The 7857-nt window shown below is 42.7% G+C and overlaps 1 pseudogene; it reads right to left on the reverse strand.

The window, feature by feature from the left end:
- Positions 1-229: 229 nt before the first annotated feature.
- Positions 230-770, reverse strand: LOC119523191 (annotated as a pseudogene).
- Between the last annotated feature and the right edge of the window lie 7087 nt (positions 771-7857).

Consider the following 7857-nt stretch of genomic DNA (forward strand, 5'->3'; position numbering starts at 1 on the left):
GGGGCCACAGTTAAGGCATCTGAAAAAAATCCTCATGGCCTGCGCTTATTAAAATATTTTTACACTTAAAAAAGATTTGAAAGCATCTGAAAAACATGCAAATTGTTTGAAAACCCTGTATGGCAAATTCAGACAGTTTGCAAGCGTCATTCAGATGTTTGTTTGCCAATTAAAGAAGCCTCTCTCTCCATGAGCTGGCATATGGTGGTAGAGTTCGTCCGGATTCTTTCTATCTTAAACTAGATGGCAACCCAGAGGTCTGTGCAGCAGTTACAAACAAGGCATTAGTATCTGGAAGGGAAGGGACTGTGGGCTGTCCATTGGCTGGGGAACAACCTAGCTTATTTTTCCAGATACTCTGCATATACAGGTTTATGACACTGGAGAACTTTGATTGCATCTTCTACTTTGAACCACTCTCTCTTCCTTCCTCTATTAACAGGCTCTTCCCAGTCTTCCAATTTTTCATTGACTGTAAGAACATAAACATATGTTCTCTGCTTTCAGTCTTGGTTCTGCTCAAATATGCTGAAGAGTCTGCCTAATTTTCCTTTGACTCCAGCCTCCTCTTAAACCTCCCTTACGGCAGCACCGCCTGGCTCCTCCCCCGGCTCCATCCCCCCACTTGAGATGATCCACTGGTCTGGATAGACTGCTGCTCTCCAACAGTACCTCGTCCTCCTGCTCATTCAGGAAGCGCAGGCACTCCGCCGCTTCTTATACCACTTGCGGTCATAGGTCCGAGTCTAGCTGGGCTTGAACTTCATCATAAAGGTGGGCTCTTGCTGTTGCTGCTGCTCCGGCCATTGCAGCAGGGTCCCGCCGCTGCCACACTGCCGAGGAGTGGGGGCGAGGGCGAATCGGGGCTCAGGGGAGCCAGGAGGGGCAGCGGGAGGTCTCTCCGGAAGGCGGCGGCCGCTCCGACGCGGTGCCGGAGGTGAGCGAGGGTCGCTGGAGTCCGGGTGCTGGGGTGGGAGCGCCGCCTCTTCCTCGGCTTCCGCGGCTCTCCCTGGAGCCCGCTGCTCGCTTGCAGCGGTAGAGGAAGAGCGAAGCTTGAGGCTCGCTCCAGGAGGGGACAGTTGCGGGAACGCGCACCGAATGGCAGCAGCGCCGCGCCGCCTCTCCATTTATGTTTGCACTGTTTTTAAGTGAAAGAGCATTCTAATACTAGCCATACTGATTTTAACTGTCAAAGGCACAATGGAGTTGCTGTAGAAATTCTGAATCCAGTCTTCCACAAGCTAGATGGCCTCTGGGTCTTTCTTCCTGAGAAGTAAATTATCAGAAGTGTAAAAAATAAGGCCAGTTGAATAAGGGAAATCTCCTTTTCTGGATTTTAAGGGAAAGATGTATGAAATAATGTTAAGTGGAAAAAGTGGACCACACTATTGGATATCTTGTATCTAAAAGCATTGAGTCAGAAACTAGAATAGCGGTTATGAGGGGCCGGGGTGGGGGTAGGGAATGGGGAGTTAATGGTTAATTGGTAAAGAGCTTCTGTTTGAGGTGATGGAAAAGCTGTGGTAATGGATGTTGGTGATGGTAGCACAACATTGTGAATAAAATTAACACCACTGAATTGTATATTTGAAAGTGGCTAAAATGGGAAATTTTAGGTTGTAGATATGTTACCAGAATAGAAATTTAAAAACCGTAGAACTGTACAACATAAAGGGTAAACCCTAATATAAACTATGGACTATAGTTAATAGTATAATTATAATATTTTTCATCAATTGTAACAAAGGTACCACATTAGTGCAAAATATTAATAATAGGGAAAACTGTGTGAGGGGGAATTATGGGGAAAGTCTACTTTCTGCATGATTTTTCTATAAACCTATAACTTTCTCTAATAAAAAAAAATGGGGAAAATCACAATTCTTCACTGGACGAGGTCCAAGAGCTCAAGTGAGTAAGAGAAGTTAAGTGATTTTGGATGGGAATTTGGGCAACCTTCTAATAAGAAAGTTTTCAGTGGAAAAACCTACTGTCCGACTTTTGTATCAATTGCCTATAAAAGCCAACGCTGCAATAGTGATTGTTCTCCTGCCCTGTGGCTGGTGAGTATGTGTTAGTTACTGAGAGAAAAACCCCACCCCAAAGCTTCTGACCGCATGATGCTTCTCTTGCCCTCTTCCGCTTGCAGAGGGCAGATTCTATGGAAGCCCAGCCCAGCCCAGCCCAGCCCAGCCCAGAGAAGTAATCATTTTACTTACACTGATCCTTTCTTAACAGGAATCAAATCTTTTGTATGTTATGGGTTTGGAATTTTTTGGCTTCCATTCAGTACTCCTCTTCATAATCTGAGAACCTCCAGCTGCCCAAACAGGTGCATGGTAGCCACCCAGAGCACCAAGGCAGGAATTTGGGTGGAGGGAAAGGGGAGTGAGGGAAGTGGGGATAGGGAAACTCCTTAATCTTGTCTGTCATTTAAATTTGTAGGTGCTTTCCAATTATACCAGTAATTGTTTAAGAGATTGTAGACTAAAACAAATGCATTAATCACTAATCTGGTTTGAAAGGATTTACAGGCTCAGAACCTGAGGTGCATACTTTTTTGTTATTATTATTCATGTTTGTTATTAGTCTCTGCTACTCTCTAGCACGCTCCCAAGTATGCAGGCCCCACACCATCATGCCACCAGCCACCATTACTGGAGGAAGTCCCCTGTTTAAAAATGTTTTTTATTGTGTTAATGTATGCATAACATGAAATTTACCATTTTAACCATTTAAGTGTACAAATCAGTGGTATTAATTGCACTCACAATGTTGTGCTGCCATCACCCTTACCAAAACTTTTTCATCACTTCAAATAGAAACTACATATGTTAAGAAATAACTCCCACTCCACCCTCCCCTGCCTGGTAATCTATACTTTCCTATCTGTTTCTATGAAATTTGCTTATTCTAGGTATTTCATATAAGTGAGATCGTACGATATTTTTTTGTCTGACATTCACTCAGCATGTTGTTCATCTATGTTTCATGTTTCAGACCTTCATTCCCTTTCATGACTGAATAATCTATTTTATGTATTATACCACATTTTGTTTATTCATTCATCTGTTGATGGACACTTGGGTTGTTTCCAACTTTTGGCTATTGTGAATAATGCTGCTATAAACATTGTTGTACAATATCTGTTCAAGTTCCCTGCTTTCAGTTCTTTTGGTTATATACCTAGAAGTGGGATTGCTGGGTCATACGGGAATTCTGTGTTCGACTTTTGAGGAACTGCCAAACTGATTTCCACAATGGCTGCAACATTTTACAATGCCACCAACAGTGTATAAGGGTTCCAATTTCTTTGCATCCTTGCCAGCACGTATCATTTTTGGTTATTTGATAACAGCCATCCAGGTGGATGTGAAGTGGAATCTTATTGTGGTTTTGATTTTAATTTCCCTGATGGCTAATGATGTTGAGTATCTTTTCATTTGCTTATTGGTCATTTGTATATCTTCTTTGAAGAAATGTCTATTAAAATCCTTTGCTGACATCATCAACATGGTGATGTAAGACATACCCTGGAAAAACCTCTCCAGAGATTCAGTGAAAAAAACGGACAATCTCACTTGCTTTAGAACTCTGGAGGAAGGTAGAGACCAGAGAAGGATTTCACAAATACTGAATTGAAGAAAGAGAAAAATATCAGGTAGTAATCGTCCATCCCGGACTAGCTGGTCTTCTTCCCTCCACCTCACTCAATCGCACACAGCTTGGGAAGTGCCCAGAGGCAGCGGCCAGGATCCCTCACACCTCCCACTGGGGACACCGATAGTAAAAACACTCACACTAGTGAGTCAGATCCCCACACATATCCAGACACTGGAACCCAAGTACCCAGAAACCCACGGCAGAACACAAGCCACTGAGTAGTGCTGAATACAAAAGGGCCCCAAGGAGGTGCTTGTAAAATGGAGGATTAGAGAGGGAATGGTAGAACCTTCTTCTCTCCCACTAGCAGTGAGTAACCAGGCAGAAACTGCCTGAATCACCTGTTTGGGAATCCAGGGAACAGCAGAGGACAGTATAATGACCAGGGAAGTGCAAGACAAAGAAACTGAGAAACTGTGGTAAGAGACTGTAATTCTCTCTGTGGCTCCTGGCACCTATCCCCCACCATTGAGGGAAGCACTGTTGGGCACCCAATCCTTGCCTGGAGGTGGCTGCAAACTGGAATGGCTGCACAAGTCCTCCATCCCAAGTACAGAGGGGAACATAGCCCAACACTGAGCCAGATACTGGCTGGAGAGGTGAGAACACAGGATCCCTGCAATTTCAGCACCATCCCACACCCCATGTCCCAGTCAGATGCCCATGGGTGCCACTGTTTTAACTGATTCAGAGGTGAAGTAGGTAGCCAAAGATCTTCATCTGCTTGGCAGGCTGGAAAGTGTAGGGGAAAAGAGGGCTTTTTGAAGTCTTTCCAGACCCTATCCCAGGGTCCATTGGATCTGGTCTACACCCCTTGTACAGGTACCCAGTCCTGTTTTGGCTGGAAAATAGTGATGATCCAGCTGTCAAAGAAGAGTTTTAATACAAACCCAAGCAACAATGCAATACTAGATAAGAGAGAGAAACTGATCTTCAGAATAAACTCATCAAGAATAATCATTTGAACAGATATCAACAAAAAATCACAAGGCATACTAAAATGCGGAAAGATATGGCCCAGTCAAAGGAACAAATTAAAAAGTCAGAAGAGACACAGAATTTGGAACAACTAATCAAAGATGTTCAAACAAATCTCCTAAACAAATTTCAGTGAGATGGCTAAAGAGATAAAGAATATTAAGATGACACCTGGTGAACATAAAGAAGAATTTGAAAGAATACATAGAAAAATAACATCTTATGGAAATGAAAGACAGTGTAGATGAAATTAAAAATATACTAGAGGCACACAGTAGTAGATACAAAGAGGTAGAAGAAAGGACCAGCAAGCTAGAAGACAGAAAAACTGAATTCAAAAGGCAAAAGAAAACGATGGATAAAAAATGGAAAAATTTGAGCAGAGCCTCAAGGAAAAGATTGATGGCATGAAGTACACAAACATACATATCATGGGTGTCCCAGAAGGAGAAGAGAAGGGAAAAGGGCCAGGAAGAATATTTGAGGAAATAATGGCTGAATATTTCCCAACTTTTACAAAAGACATAAATATACATGTCCAAACAACATAACATACTCCAAACAGAATAAATCCAAATAGACCCACTTCAACACACATACTAATCAGACTGTCAGATGCCAAAGAGAAGGAGAGAATTATGAAAGCAGCAAGATAAAAGCATTTCATTATACAAGGAAGCCAAAGATGACTAATTATTGATTTCTCACCAGAAACCATGGAGGTGAGAAGGCAGTGGTATGATACACTTAAGATACTTGAAAAAGAAAAATTTCCAGCCAAGGATTCTTTATCCAGCAAAGCTGTCCTTCAAAAATGAAGAAATGTTTAAGATATTCACAGTTGAACAGAATCTGAGAGAGTTCATAAACAAGAAACCTGCCGTACAAGAAATATTCAAGGGAATTCTCCTGGCTAAAAAGAAAATACCTGAAAGAGAGGCTTGGAGGAGAGTACAGAAATGAAGATTATCAGGAAGGGTAGCTAAAAGGATAAAAAGAGAGAAAAACATATATCTGACAAATAAAAGTCAAAGGGTCATGGATCTAAGATGGCAGCATAGAGAGGAGTGGAAGCTAAGTAGTCCCCCTGGAACAACTAAAAAGAAAACCAGAAACAACTAGTAAATAATCCGGAATAACTGCAGGGGGACAAACGTGACCATCCACTCATCATACACTAACCTGAATTGGGAGGAATGCCCGAGATCACAGCATAAAATCTGTAAGTAAGAACTGCGGATCCAAATTGGGATACCCCTCCCCCACAGTCCAAGCTACAAAGCCTCATGGTGCCAGAGAGAAGCTTTCTCCCAGCAAGCAAATATAGCTCAGCTGAGCTCCAACTGGGGTTTTAATTAGCGAGTGTGAACTGCTCACTACGAGGTGTGAGTCCCCAGCAGGTAGATGGAGGCTTTGGGTGGTGGCTGACCTTGGAGAGCCGAAGGGTCACCTCGGACTAGTTCTGTTCCTTTTTCAACTCAGTGGAGAAAGCCTCGGCCATTTTCAGTTCCCAGTTCTGTGACCTAGACAGGGGTGTGGCATAGGCAGAGAGAGACCATTGAAATGCTAATGACCTCCCCCTAAGGCATCTATCTTCTCTAAGAGGAAAGGGGTGGGGCCCAGCTCTACTACCTGCCTTTCATTCAGAACTTACACCAGTCAAGAATTATAGGCTAATCTTTGCATCAGGCAGAGAGTGCCCCTGCATGGCCCGGTGGCCCAGGGCTTCCCATGAGGGACGATGTGCACTAGTGACATAGCACAGCCTTCCCTCAGCAGAGGTCCTGGAAGATCACAGCTGAGAAGGGGGGCCCACTCAGAAAACCCAGGGATGCTACGTCAATGCTTGTGGTTTGTGGATCAGCGACAGAGAGGGTCTGGGGCAGAACTGAAATGAAAGCTTAGACTCTTGCAGAGGTCTTGAATCTCCGGGAACACCTGGGAGGTTTGAATATTAAAGCGGCCCTGCCTCCCTGACCACCCAGACACACGCACCACGTTTAGGGTGGACAGCTCCAACAACAAACCCAAACTGAGTTCACCAACTGAACCCCACAAAAATCATTTCCCCACACACCACAGAGACAGAGTTGGGGAGAACTGACTTGAGGGGTATAGGTGACTTGCAGACGCCATCTGCTGGTTAGTTGGAGAAAGTGTACGCCCCCAACTTGTATTTCTGAAAAATCAGATTGGTATTTTTTTTTTTGCAACTTGAAAGAACCCTATCAAGTAAAGCAAATGCCAAGAGGCCAAAAACAACAGAAAATCTTAATGCATATGATAAAACCAAATGATATGGAGAACCCGATCCCAAACACCCAAATCAAAATATCAGAAGAGACACAGTACTTGGCACAATTAATCAAACAGTCACAATTGAGGAATGAAAACATGGCACAGGATATAAAAGACATGAAGAAGACCATGGAACAGGATAACAGGGACATAAAGAAGAACCTAGAAGAGCATAAAGAAGAAATTGCAAGAGTAAATAAAAAAATAGAAGATCTTATGGAAATAAAAGAAATTGTTGGCCAAATTAAAAAGACTCTGGATACTCATAATACAAGATTATAGGAAGGTGAACAATGACTCAGCATCTTGGAATACCACAGAACAGAAAATGAAAGAACAAAAGAAAGAATGGAGGAAAAAATCAAAAAAATCGAAAAGGATCTGAGGGATACGATAGATAAAACGTCCAAATTTAAGACTCATTGGTGTCCCAGAAGGGGAAGAGAAGGGTAAAGGTCTAGAAAGAGTATTCAAAGAAATTGTTGGGGAAAACTTCCCCAAACTTCTACACAACATAAATACACAAAGCATAAATGCCCAGCAAACTCCAAATGGAATAAATCCAAATAAACCCACTTCAAGACAGATTCTGATCAGAGAAGAAGCAAGTTCTGAAAGCAGCAAGAGAAAAGCAATTCACCACATACAAAGGAAACAACATAAGACTAAGTAGTGACTACGCAGTGGCTACCATGGAGGCGAGAAGGCAGTGGCATGGCATATTTAAAATTCTGAGGGAGAAAAATTTCCAGCCAAGAATACTTTACCCAGCAAAACTCTCCTTCAAATTTGAGGGAGAGCTTAAATTTTTCACAGACAAACAAATGCTGAGAGAGTTTGCTAATAAAAGACCTGCCCTACTTCAGATACTAAAGGGAGCCCTACCGACAGAGAAACAAAGAAAGGAGAAAAAGATAT

Source organism: Choloepus didactylus, chromosome X (genome assembly GCF_015220235.1).
Source record: "Choloepus didactylus isolate mChoDid1 chromosome X, mChoDid1.pri, whole genome shotgun sequence".
Classification (NCBI taxonomy): Eukaryota; Metazoa; Chordata; class Mammalia; order Pilosa; family Megalonychidae; genus Choloepus; species Choloepus didactylus.